The sequence below is a fragment of the Meleagris gallopavo genome, chromosome 2 (assembly GCF_905368555.1).
Source record: "Meleagris gallopavo chromosome 2, MGAL_WU_HG_1.1, whole genome shotgun sequence".
In the NCBI taxonomy this organism is placed as follows: domain Eukaryota; kingdom Metazoa; phylum Chordata; class Aves; order Galliformes; family Phasianidae; genus Meleagris; species Meleagris gallopavo.
In genome coordinates, this window is record NC_139405.1 from 83,781,573 (window position 1) to 83,796,294 (window position 14,722).

Here is a 14,722-nt window from a genome sequence, read left to right on the forward strand (position 1 = left end):
CAGGTGGTGAGTGGTTACATTGTGGATATTTATGTATAAATATATATAGTCATCATGTTGTTTGTTTGTTTGTTTGTTTGTTTTTCTGTCTTGGTAAATAGTTCCTAGCTCATTAATTTTATCTTTTATTCAGTTCTTTCCCTTGTCACACTTAGGAGGAATGAGTGAAAATCTGTGTAACACTGAGCTGCTGCTGGATTAAACCACAACACTGTAGTAATAAATGAAAGCACCGCTTTCTAAAATATGTTACATTCTGTCTGGGTAGCTAGATCTGGATTAATTCTACTTAATTTTATTTAAGTGAAATTACGGAAAACTTCCATTCTGCACAATTCTCTTTCCAGAGTCAAAGGGTGTGCAGCAGATCACAATCAATATTTCTGAGGAAAATATGATCTCAATTCGCAATTATCAGTAGAAACAAGTTGTTAATAATAACACATTATTATTCACAAAACATGTCTATTCACTTACTTCATTCACTCGTGCATTCACAAAAGCTCAGTCTTCTACACAACAGTAAGAAGGAGAGAATCAGAAAGGTAAAAAGTAAGAAAACTAGTGCACTGAGATAAAGACAGTTTAACAATTAAAGCAACAAGGAATTTGTTCACTGCTTCCGATCAGCAGGAAATTTTTTAGTCACATCCAGCAAAGCAGGACTTCATTGTGCTATAATGCTACATATTAAGACAAGTGCTGTAACTCTGAATATACCTCCCTCCTTTTTCTTTCCTGACAGATTTTATTGTTCAGCATGATGTGATGTGGTTTGGAATATCCCTGTGGCAGGGCAATGTGAGAACCTGAAAAGTCTGCTCTGCAGAGCACTGCTCAGCAACGCCTAAAACATCAGTGTCCTATGAACACTGTTTTCATCATAAATCAAAAACATAACACCGTATCAGCCTCTATGAAGAAAATTAACCCTGTCTCAGACAACTCCACAACAGGTTTGGAAATAATTTTTCTCTCCAGAGCTGTGGATACACTTTAGTAGCCATTTTCATAAAAGCAGATACAAGACATTTCTGACAATCAAGGATATTGGATGAAGCAATGTATACATGTAGAGTAGGTATGTCCTCCTGAAATTCTACCACCTTTTGGGAGTGCCTCCTTCCTTTTGCTATATGTGTATATATATATTGTATATGTAGTTAGCACTTCTCTCACTCCTGAGATGCCTCTGTTTTGTAGTTAGACTGAATCCTACATAGTTCATAACAAATTACACATGCCCCATTCTACCTGGGATCAAAAGCTTGCTTCTGTTTTTCTGTTTTTTTCTTAGATCATGATCAACATTTAAATTAGAGTTGTTTTAAAAAAAAAAAAAAAGAAAAAAGAAAAAGGAAAAAAAGGAAATTATTAGTACTTTGTTTTCTAAAAATTGTTTTTTGGGGTGGGTTCTGTGTTTTTTCCTTAACAATTATAATGCCAATTAGCAATAAAATGGAAACTGTTACCACATAATTTGAACAACATCAGTCTATGATATCTGATCAATACATAAAAATCGTAATGTGTCAAACATTTAAAAAAAAAAATTCATGAGATTACATAGCATCCTGAATTTGCATAAGATGTTCCAGAAACACAGAGCTCTGTTATACTAGGACACTGGAGGTTACTGGTCCTAATTCCCTACATAGTGCCATTCAAGCAAGAAATCATCTTTCCGGTATTTGCTCTTACTTATCCTTCCTTTCTTTACAAGAAATGTAGGGAGTATCTGTGAATGACAAAGATTAAAAAGTGATCAGAGAAATGTCTGTGTTTTTATAGTGCCTAATTATCCCACCAAACCTTTTACACTATAATCAAACATTCCTAAAAATACTCCATTGTGAAGGTAGAAAGTATACAGGGTGTTCTGAAACTGTTTGATTTTGAAGTCTTTACTACATATTTTTAGGAAAAAAAAAATCTTCTACAGGAAATTTGTCCATAGCAAAGAATTTTTTTTTAATGTTGTTATGAGGTGTCTGATATGATTCAGTGTTTGAGATATAATGTGGATATAAAAAATGGTCCAAGTTTTAGTGTTCCTATATTTCAAATCTCCTCATGTAATTCAGCAACAAGACCACCAATGTTTCTGACTGGAATGTAGTATTAAAGTGTCTGCTTAACTTTAAGCATGAAAAATAAGTTAGCTGTATTTACAACATTATTCTCCTCCTTACATGTGCGCATGTGCTTACATGTGTTACTGAATTGGGACTAAGGTCAATATCTGGTTCATTCAGACCAATCACTTTTTAAGCAACCCTGAAAAGAATATGCAACAGACCTAGGAGCTGATCAATACATACTAGACTGAGTGGCTGCAGTCAAGGCCAGAAAATAAAGTTGCTGAACAATAACTAATTAATCATCAGTGCCTCTCTGGAGACTATAATCCTAATGGAAGCAGAACTAAAACAAGCTTGAGATAAAATACCCCTGGAGTTAGATCAACCACTGAGACAAAATCACTTTAAATAAAATCTATTCCTCATCTACCTATGAAAACTTCTTGTGATTAATTATTCACTGAACAATCCATCTCCTTGCAATTTGTGTCCAATCACCAAGGATAACATAACTTCTATAGAGCTAACATCTGCTTGTTCAAAATTCAAAGCTCTTTATCAAATAGTTATATCAACAGTATCATGATGAAAAAAAGTGTTGGAAGGCCACAAAAGAAGTCTGAGAAGCTTTTTTAGAATACAAGAAGGTAAGCAGTTTTAAGCAGATTGACAGGCTATGTTTTACTCTGCTCTACTGTAGTTCCAATTTTGTCAGCCTTACATAATAATGGCAGCTGTCTTACAGCTGTGTAAAACTAATGTTGGCAGTTCTCTGGAAATGTCTTTAGAGTTTTAAGGCATTCATCTAACTGTTTAAAAGGGATGCAAAAATCTCTTCTGAAAACAATAGTATATCAAATAAGAAACATTTGGTCTAATGTTTACTGGCAGAAGGAGAATCAAACTGTATCCAAGTGTATGGGGTTCTCTCTTTTCTTACTCAAAAATAGACAAATTGTGAAAAACAAATTGTGACACTTCTGAAAACACATGATTTCATGAAAATCCGAAAGATAAGAAACAAGTTTTGATGGAGATTCAGACTCTGTCTATCATTGAAAAGTAGAATATATTCAGGGATCAATTTAAGAACCAAAACAGACTTCCGCTAATAAAACATAAAATATATAGGAAGATAGTGAGGTGAGGAAAAAAAATTCAGATTCTGCTTTATGAATGGTAGTGACAAGCTAAAAAAAAAATGCAACTCTGAAGTCTGCTAATGAAGCAACAAGTAAAACAGACTCCCAAGTTCAAGTCCAATATACTTTTTTTTTAAATTGACTTCTCAAAACACTGTCAGAAATCACACAACTTTATATATTTTATATTCTACTGCACATAGCAAAAAACATCATCTCATTGAATTTGACTGTAAAGTTAATAAATGTTAGCGAAGCCAAGACCGCACCATGGCTACTAATTATTTACAGTCATATTCAGCAAGGTGATGGTTTTTTTTCTAGTGGGGCCAAATTTGGCTCTGAAAATTATAATAAATATCATGTTCTGCTAGGGAATCTCTGATCATATTTTCCTTGAGAATGTGAGTAGAATAAAGTATTATACACAATAGAAATGAAGTAAAAATGGTATTTTCATGCTTTCAAGCTGTCCTTCAAGGCCTAGCACTGGAATACCATTGCTAGTTCTAAAATGAAACAAATACATTATTTTTAATGTTTTGAGTACATTAATGAGGAATTATGAAGAAATGAATGACAGAGTAAAAAATAATTTTGGACCTGACGAATATAAACTTTCAACAAGCTGTGATTATATATTTATTTAACCAATGTTGCTTCACAAATTTGTTAACATCAGATGTTGCTTTTTGGTAGAGAAAAATGATCTTTCTTAAAAAAGGAAATCTTTAAAAAAGAAACTGTGAATAGTGAATTTAAGAGTACTAATTCTGAAGTCTACTCTTTTGCACGTGTGCCCTCCTTAATAAAACATATTTTTCTGTTGGCTTCAATAGAAGCTCTTAAGTACATTTTGCTTAATATATAAAGAACACACAACTGAATCAATTACTCTATAAGTCAAATCAGAATAAATTCTGAAACAAAGATTTACCAACATTTTCAGAACAAAATTGTATTTCTTCATTATGTTGTTTTTGGAAAAAGTACATTCTATACCTTAATAACTGAATTTTTGCAGATTGTAAACATTAAAAAACTTTATGTTTTTTTAGTACATAGAATTGTGAGTGATATGAAGTCTAATAAAGGTAAAGAAATGCTATTTCAAATCCAGGCGCAAAATGTGGATTTAGTGTGTTGTATTTTATTTTATTTTATTTTATTTTATTTGTCTAGGTATTGAGGCCATGGCCTATTTGATTTTATTTATTTTCTTTCATTCATAAGGTGGCATACAGAGAAAACAGTTGTGGTGTAACGAACAAATGGACAATGCAGCAAACTGCCAGATCTTAAAGAACAGTGAGTTTATCCATCAAAAAGGAACAAATAAATGTAAAATGCTATAAAAAAAACTGCCTAAAAGTGTTAGCTAATAACTAAGATTGATTTAATATAAAAAGAAGATATAGAAGCAGAGGGAATAAAGGAGTTAAGACTAAAATGTTAGGCTGTGATACTGATGCACCAGTGTTTTTAATACATAGAGATATATGGAGATAGACATTGATAAAAATTCACATTACATTTAGCACAGTAAATATATATATATATTTCTTTTTTCTGAAGCAGTTGAGAGAAACATGGTGGCCTGCAAATCGATGATTCAGACTATTTGAAATACTGTCTGCAACAATGATTGTTTTCTTCATTTACTAGTGATTTTTTTATTGTTTTCTATACTTAATCATGTGTGATCCTGAACTGTGACAGTAAAAAATGAACTCAAAGACTGCAAGAAATATAATTGTCTAAATGAAGAGGAAAGAATATTGCTTCATCAACTTACCTTCAATTTTCCAAGAGAGAATGAGAGAGAACAGCTAAATAAGAAGAAAATGAGAGAAAAATATTTCAAACAATGATTACATGTGCTATATGCTGCCATTCTAGACCACTGTATACTTTTCTTACCAGAAATGACACTTCAAAGGTAAATGGATAGGACACAAATGTAAGTGATTCCAATATCCTCAAAAACAGAGACTTTTTAGGTGTTTCCCAGGAGATGTTTTAATTTTTCAGCCACCTAAGTTTTTGACAGTGCTGAACATAACTTTCATTTGCAGATTTAATGAGAGGATTTTAGTCTCACTAGATGTGCCAAGTGGTTTAGTGGACTTGCTTGAAATTATTACATTAATAAAAACTATACAGCCGAACTTCTCCTCTTTCTACCTTAAATTATGATGGCGATGGGTCCAACCCTGTCAGCCCTGCACTAGTAAGCATCTTTGCTCAAGGTACCCCTATCAAGCATCTAACCTTTCTTCCTCTTCTATCTCCACTTTTCCCTTTCCATGTCTCCTTCCTTCCATTTCTCTCTTTTTATCTCCTTTCTTTTTTCCTTTCTGCCTCAAATCCTTTTCCTCTACCACTCTTATGGCTCCCCTCCTATACCTAACACTATTTACCTGATAAAATCAGAAAAAATATACTGCCTATAATATGTCTTCTGAGAGAGAAACTTTGACTGAAACTCACACAGAGACAGCAAAATGCTTGGTTACATGTTTTATTAGTTTGTTAAAACATGTTCAATTAAAACCTATCATGTGAGACATTAAAAATATAGGTATGTATTCTGTTTTAATCTGACTTAGAGTTGAAAGATCTCACAAGTGAAAGAAAGGAGAAATTTCCATTTGGCCTAGGTCTTGTCTAGGCTGGGGAATAAAAGTCTTTGAACATATGCCGCATCTGCACCTTTACATTTTAAGCTTTTTGACTAAGGTAGCAAGCAAGACTGTGAAATCCTATTTTAGATATGTTCCTATCTCCACTATGGCAACTTTCACTAATTCTCAGGAGTTAACTACACTGGACAGCCAAATAGTTGAAAACTATCAGCTGAGAGAACTGAGTTCCCTTGTAGCCTTCACTTTCAGCATAAGGCGTGTGACTATTATTTGAAGTATATCTTGAATTTCATGTTGTGTATATCAAGTGTATTGTTTCTATTTCTGATCAAGATCAATAACACGCATAATATTGTAAACGACACAAAGAACACCTTTCCCAAAGTGTTTGCAAAATGAGCAGTAGATCAGGAAAACACAATATGCACTAAAGCCCTCAGGTTTTATATTTCATAAATATAAAAATCTGTTTTTGTGTGTATCACAGGAGCAGTGAATCTTCAAGGGAGATTTTAATGAGGAAAAGCTAGCAGAAGAAAAGCATAATACTTTTCACCTGGGCCTTTTTCTGAGTTGTTATTCCTGCAAGGTATTTCTCAACAACCTTCAATCTTTCCCATCCCTAGTATAGAATCCCTTGACTTCTGTTTCAAAAATATCTGCATCTTTCTAGAAGGTTTCAGAAATACAATGCTGACAATTTATTTAATCACATTCAATTATCAAATATTGAAAAAATTGAATCAACAACTTCCTAACATGGTACAAAACACAAATAATTTAGTTAATTACTTTGGAAAAACAAATCTAACAATATTGTAACTGACTGTCACTATTTCTGAAATTATTTATTATAAATTACTTGATCCAAAGTAGCAGCATCCCCACATCCATTTTATGAACAACGCTGGAGTCCTGCTTCTGGATCCATCCTAAGGATGGAATATACATTTTTTTCCTTCAAAGATGAGAACTGCTGGAGGATATAGGGCCAAATTTGCTGCTGAGGTGGAAAATGGAGCAAGGCTACTTCTTATATAGCCGCTAATTTTGATACTGTAAATAAATTGGTATATGTTTTCCTACAATTGGTATGAAGAATAGCAGGAAAATGATGAGTAATATTTATAGTGACCTCTTCCAGTACTCCTTCTGAATTCAGTTTGTCTTAGTTTTCCTGTACAAAGGTCAGATCACATTAATCTTATTGCCACACATAATTTACCAGCATCAGTAGTGTATTAAATGAATATGGAGAGAGTTATATAGTCACAGGAATATCAGTAGAAGTTTTGATAAATATAAATTTAGCTTATGAGATCTCTTCTCCTGTATTTTTACTAATGTATTTATTATCACTGCTAAACACAGTAGGTTTTATATTAGAAAATAACTCTAAAATATGATACTAGATATTTAAAAAGTATAGAGATTATTTTCTGTCTATTTTTACTCCAAATATATTCCCTTTTGATAATTTTACATCAAAAGAGGTTATGGACTTTAGCTTGTGCAATTTTTTAGCTGGGGGGAACTGGCTAGCGGACCAGCTGCTACTCAGGGATTGGCTGGGTATGAGGTCAGCAAATGATAAGCAATTCCACCGTGCATCACATTTTATATAAGTATATAATTCCAAAGATCATTATTATTAATAGTTATACTACTGATACTATTATTGTTGTTATTATTATTTCCCCTTCATTTTCTTATTCTTTTAAACTGTCTTTAATATTTTAGGTTACATGTAAAAATATTTCAAGATTTAGCACCTTTAAAACACAAAGATATCTTCCCTGCTTTAATTCCATTATACTCTACGTTTTGTCTCTAATAAAGTTCAAAGGAAGAAAAGCGGTAAATGGTTAAAAAAAAAAGGAACAAAATGAGTTTAGAAAATGAGCATGTACCAATAAAATATAACAGTCTGAGATTCTCTTACTACCAAATACACTATTGTATTTCATATAGACATCTTATATGCCACAGAATAATGTCAACTATAAAAGGCCCTAACAGTGCACAAGTGGACCTCATAATCCTTAGGTGACTGGGGAAGAATTAGTTTATAGACTTTAGATTAATAGCCAGAATTTTAAAATAACAAAAATTTCTCAGTAGTTACTAAGGTAAAAAATTTACTTTTCCATTAGTCCTGGTTCATACATACCCAGTCCTGATAGTAAAAATTTGTATATGTCAGCAGTTTGTAAAATCCAATTCAACTGGTTGTGATTCTCAGGAATTGTACTTTGGGAACTGGACCCACGGCTATTACATCCAAATTCTATGAGGAACTCTTGTAATGTCTGTACTTATTTCACTATGCCATTCTTCCACATAGAGGAAAATCATTAACCAGGAGAAACACACTTTTGCACATGAATAGAAACTCTGTTAATGATCTCACTGTGAAGTTGTATTTCGGTTTCAAGTTTAAATATGATGTTTCTAATACAAAGGATCTTCTTGTCTTTTATATTACCTGGCTCTAGTATTGCTATGCTAGCTAAGCCATTCTTGGCAGCTTACTTTCACATTCCTGTCACAGTCACCAACAATCATTTTCACTTTTTCTAAAAAGCCTTCTCTGTGGAATTGTTTTCTTAAACTAGCCCCTGAAGTTGCTTTGAACCTCTGTGTATCAATCTCGCTGAGATATAAGGTTAGATAACAATTGCAAAACTAATAACATTTAGATAATACATGTCAGTATGAACAATTCTTTGTGATTTGACTTCTGCTACTCTTTTCTTTACATATTACATTATATATTTTATTGCCTTTGCATAGGACAGGGATTCAGTCTTAATTCAAATATATAACGAATACAGGAGGTAAGACTTCTACTAAATCTTAATAGTGCAGGTAAAGGATATCTTGAAACATAAACTGAGCTTCTTGTTCCAAAGAAATATAATGCTTTATTCATTTATTCTCTTGAAATTTTTCAGAATGAGGAAACTGAAGACAGATAGGGACATAAATGATGAGTGTTCTCATTTTAATATTCCAAATAACAGTCAGATAAAATAATCTGTACCTTAAATTTAGATGAACATAAATGAAAAAATTATAAAAATAATTCATTTAATAATACTGGTATTCATTTCAGAGCAGGTCTCGTAAATATTTATCAGGAGTTCATTCTTCCCAAGAATTCACTTTTGGCTTTGCTAACATTAGAAATATTTTCCTTACTTCTTTCATTTCTTAAATCCAGGCATATCTCTGTCAATTTGAGGTTGTCATCTGCTTGTATCTTTCATTTCTTTGAAATTGTATGTATATCAGGTCTCTGCGATAGGTCCTGTAGAGACCTGTAAATCAGATCTCTCCCTCTCCTGGATAGAGGGCAGAGTGGGAGATACTGCCTGAACATTCTTTCACTATGATTACAGCTAATAAAGCTGCTTTCTGATCTTTCTTAAGTAGCACTTATGTTGAACACAATCATGAGAAGAACATTTCATAATTATGTTCTCAATATCCTATATATATAATCATATTCACAAGATCAGTTTCTTGCCTCTGATCTCTTGAAACTGTACTATGATCTTTATTGTAGATCTGCTACAGTCCTCTTGTATGACCTTAGTCTAGTTAATGAGCTCCCTGACTGACAGTGGATTACATGCTTTTATTACTAGGTTTCTGGTTTAAATTAATTCTATGTTAGTTGTGACGGGAAGTCATTACTCTCTGACAGCTGTTCTGTGTAACTGCCCATGAGGAATGAATTATGGGGTTTTATCTATCTACAGTAACTCAATGTGAACAGGTGTCTCCATCATTAAACCACCAATGCCAAATGGAATCCTTGTCAGTGTTGTAAAATGTGAAGAGCATAAAAACTGAGTACTCCCTCCCTCCCTTGAAGTGATCTAGCTATTATATCCATGGTTTGTATCCAGACGACACGTGTAAATGTGTGCATGATGCTTCCTACAATAAAAATCTTCAAAATAAATGCACATGCATCGCATTGATCTGAACTTATTAATTTGAGGAAAAATAAAGTTTAAATTGCTAAATCTGACAGGGCTTCTGATGAAAGAATATAAATTAAATGTCGATATTTACCTAAATTTACAACTGTCCCAAGTGGTTTGATCAGAATCTAAGAATTGTATTCAATGAGAAATTATTACTACAGTAAAAATTTATGAGGTAAAGAAAATGTAAAATTTCTGCTTTTTAATTTCCTGTAAGACATGATGATTTCATTTCATAATATTTTACAAGCCTTTGATTCTTTGTTATCACTGGTAAGATTCAACATGGCAGTCAGCACTTTTCTATAGAACTGTAACAGCATTTTACTTCAAAACATGTTCTGTCATCCCTTTATTATTCTTTATAGTTTCATGCTGTATGAACTAAAAATACAGATTTAATGTCATAGATTTTATCTAACTACTCTTGTAACTCATGGAACGGTGATTAGCTTTGGCATAAATGTCGAACCTTTTGGCTGTATAGGCTGCACTGAATGAAGAAGAATTGTCCAGGACAGCATCTATGAAGGCTGCTCCGAAAGTAATTCCTCTTATTTATTTCCATGGAAACTGCAACCAATACAAAAGCACGATTCAACTATTAAGTAGAGCAAATTCTCAGCTACAAAGCACACTTTTTCAACATAGTCACCACCATCAGCTATGCATTTTCACTAACCATGAACAAGAACCTTACATACAACAATCTGCACCAGCAGAGGTGACCCACTATCGTTGTTGCCACTGCTAAAATGCATCACCCACTGCTCACTGTACTCACATCCACAGTTTGGTCTCCATAAATGTTCAGCAGCAGTTGACAAAACATCAATGGGTGCATTTTTTCTGCATGGAGGAATTCAGTTCCACACCTTTGCTTCATACACACTTCCATGTCTGACACCATTTTGTCAGTCTGCCACTCTGCTGCAATCTATAACACAGCAACAAAATGTAGCAGAAAAGAGTTGAAAAGGTTGAAACTCCATCACCTGCCATCAGCATCTGCCTCTGGTGTCATGGAGATCTTGCTTCTGCTTCAACATCTGCTTCTTCATCAGGAGAAGAAAAGGCTCAGGGCACTCCTCATTGCATCCTTCTAATACTTAAATGGAGCTTATAAACAGGAAGGACATCAGCTTTTTACATGGGCAAATAATGATCCCAATGAGATCAAAGCTCTGAATATACGCAGACTTCTAATCCCTCCAGTTTGTTTTCCATGCAGCATATATTTACCTAGAGACATGCAAGAGGAGTGCCCATTCCCATTGATTTCTGACAAGTATTACAACTTTGTCAAACCATTTCCTTGGCACTTCCTTATTGCCACAGGTACAACTTCTCTTCAGTATCGAGTTACCATGTTTTCACAAGCCAATTGCTAAACTGTCCTCAGTAACACTATGTTTTGCCTCACTTGACACTCAGAATCTGTCCCTCTTTAGCTGTTCTCAGTACTCTGTGAAGGCCCAGTGATTTTTAAGCCACAGTTCAGCTGGGCAGCCAGACACTGGCTTACAGGATGCAGTAAATCTTACCCAAGTCTTTCTATTTGACAGGTGGGGTTGAAGAAAATACTACCTGTCCTGCTCTGATATTCCCACAAGATATCTAAGATCCGTACTTATTTTGATAATCTCAGAGTCCTCCTTTGTAATATCATTCATGCACACATGGATGAGAGAGAAGGGAGTACAGTCCAAAAGATAGACAGTATTTTCACAGAACCATGAAAACTGGTATCTTTAATAAGTATAGGAGTTCGTTATACAAAGTATAGCAACATAACAACTCAGATATGGAACTTAAGAGAAGAAAAAAAAAGAAAAAGATGAAATTGCTAAGGAGTTGAGACCAAAAAAAAAAAAATTCTCTAAGCCACAAAATCTTGGTCTGCTTAGACAAACACAAGCAAGAAATAAAAATAATTGTAATCAAAATATGCTTCAAAATTTTTATGAAGTCATAACCTCAAAACAATAATATTTTCATTAATAACAGGTGAAAAATAGAAAAGGTATAAATAACAAGATATAAGGTTTTTAGATTGTTTTGATGCTACTTTCAATTTATTTAAGCGTAAACTGAAAGTACAACTTACCAGTAATAAAGCAATATAAATTAGTTTTACCATGCAGTTAAGAAGATATTCTTTGCAGAAAAACAGAATTTGAAAAATAAGTACATAGGCTTCTTAAACTAAGTTACTGCACAGAGCAATGCATTACTTTAAAATCTTTATGTCATTCAAAACCCAGCTGCTCCGCTTTAATAATACTTAGTAGTAGTATCAAAGAGCTCAATTGATTTAATACATGGTTTCTGTGTACTCTGATACTACATAGCACACACACTCAAAAAAATCTCTACAATATAAAAAAATATATACAAAAAAGCGAAGAAGGATATTAGCTTATGCCTCTCCATTCTCTTTAGTGTATTTAGATGCATTCTACTGATGATATAAGGAACTCGAGTGATGAAAATTATTTATCTTCGCCTCTAAAATTTCAGTGAAATTTAGTGCTTAAGTGAGAGAAGCTGGTTCCTATATATTTTTTATTAGTAACTTTATTCTGCTTTTCTTCAACATTCACCCCTACGATTAGATTGCTTCATTTATTTTCATACAGTGCACATCAAGTTAAGTATTATCCCCTTATTACTGAAGAAATTCTATGGCAGAAGTAGCTCATTAACTTTAAAAGGATATTATTTGGACATGCAGTTTGTAAAAGATTTCTTTATTGGCCAGATTTCTTCAAGGGGGTATTATTTTATAGAATTTTCTATATTAAAGCCCAGATCCTAGTGAATATACCTAAGTTTGGGGATACAATATACCTGTTAATCAACATCCAAGCTCTCAGGTAGAGAAGCCAAGAAGAAGGAACGCAAAATAATTTTTGTGAAAATTTTAAGTTAAACAGCTTTTTTTTTTTTTTTTTTTTTTTTTATGCTTAATGATTGAGAATCAGAAGTAAATTAATATGGTAATATGGATCGGTATAGTATTTTTCTATCACGAAATGCTGAGTCCCAACTATCAAAGTGTTTCAGCAAGATGCATTTCAAAAGCCACGTCTTCTTATGGCTCACCTGTTAATATTAGACTTATCTCTAAGAAGTGGTATGAGGATTTGCTTTACACAGGAAAAACATATGATGCAAAATGAACAATATATTAAAGGTATTTCAAGATTTATTTGATAAGGAATACCAGCACTGCTTGTGCCATGTAAAAAGTCTTGATAAGACAGTGTTTGGAACATCTCCATCACATTCAAGAGAAATAATTCTACTCTGTTAGAAATAAGATGATGGCTAGGAGAAGGGATATCCTATATAACAAAATACTGACAGAAAGATCTTGCTCAGTGTCTCACTAATGTTGGACAAGTGATAAGAACTCTCTCAAGTACTCTTCTAATATGAGCAGACCGAAAAAAAAAAAGCTAAAAGCTTCTTTCATATTGAAACTTTATAAAAATATGTAAAGTAGCATAAGCTCCTTGATTGAATAGGATGTTACTTTATTGAGATTTTTCATTGGTGTTTTATGAGATATAAACAAAAGCAAGAAAAAAAAAAATCAGAAGTATTTCATATTTACACCCACTTAATTCCACAGCAAATCAGGAAGCCAGGGTTTGCTACACAGCTTTCTGTTCTATGGGTTAAAAGAGCAACCAAGAAGTAACACAACTGTTATTTTCAATTATGAATAAAACTAGAGAACAGAGAAAATAATATCTGATATGGTTTCATATGCACTTTCCGATGAAAGAAAATTCCAGACTTCTGAGAATCTTGGCTTCCATTATAGACTTTTCAAATATTGCTGAACAAAATTTGCACAGTGCCAAGGATTTTCTTCCTCTGCTCCCCTCAATGTGCACAAGAGTGGAGATGATAAGAGGCTGAGAAGGAATACAACAAGGCTAATAACCTGAACTAACCATCATTAAAACAGATAAGATAGGGTTTAGGTAGGCTAGACAACTTTTGCTCAAGAGTTGGCTAGGAATTTGTCTATCTATGGGAGGTAGTGACTGCCTTTGCATCACTTGTTTTCTTTCTTTCTCCCTAATTTTTCCTTTTTTTTTTTTCCTTCTTTTTCCACATCTCCTTCCCATGAGTTTTGTTACTTTTACTCTACCTTTCCTCTTCTCCAGTTCCAATAGTAGTGGAAAAACAGTGTGGTTGTATGGTTCTTAGCTGCATATCTGGCATAACTCAAAACAAACTTAAAACATATACTTTCAGGAAAAGGAAATAAATGTGTGCATTGTTAATAAAATATGACCTCATCAGAAATAGTTTATTTTTGTAAATATCTTTTCATTTAATTTCTACGGTGGAGAGAGAGCAACTTAACATCTAATTTAAAGAGTAAGGAAGAATACTTGTCAACTGGTATGACTGAAGATCATCCGTACTACATGATGGAATGAAGGCACTCTTGATACTATTGCTATAAATACACATCAACAAGATATTTCCACGGGCTTCACTTCACAATGCATCCAATTAACAAAGATTGGAAAGACACATGGTGTCACTTCACCAATGTACAACAGAAGAAACACTATCTTGATTCACTAAGGCCTTTGAAATGGTACCCCACAACAACCTTCTCTCGAAATTGGAAAGATACAGATTTGATGGGTGGCCTGTTCAGTGGATGAAGAATTGGCTGCAGGATTGACTTCAGAGAGAGGTGAACAATGACTCAGTGTCTGGATAGAGATCAGTGATAAGTGGTGCCCCCCAGGACTCAGTGCTGGGACAAGTACTCTTTAATATCTTCAACAGTGACAGTGAAGTCAAGTGCACCTTCTGCAAGTTTGCTG

General features: G+C 33.5%; 1 long non-coding RNA gene across 4 annotated transcripts in view; it reads left to right on the plus strand.

Annotated features, from left to right (window-relative positions):
- The window catches only part of LOC146545070 (uncharacterized), a 109,761-nt gene that overhangs the window by 58,119 nt on the left and 36,920 nt on the right, over positions 1-14,722 (plus strand). The window contains exons 2-4 of one of the 4 annotated variants that reach the window (XR_014881557.1): positions 746-1,081; positions 4,457-4,531; positions 6,356-6,457. This is a non-coding gene — a long non-coding RNA (uncharacterized LOC146545070). Of the gene's footprint in view, positions 1-745; positions 6,458-14,722 lie in introns of all 4 variants that reach the window. The other 3 variants (XR_014881555.1, XR_014881556.1, XR_014881554.1) reach the window with 3 other exon arrangements.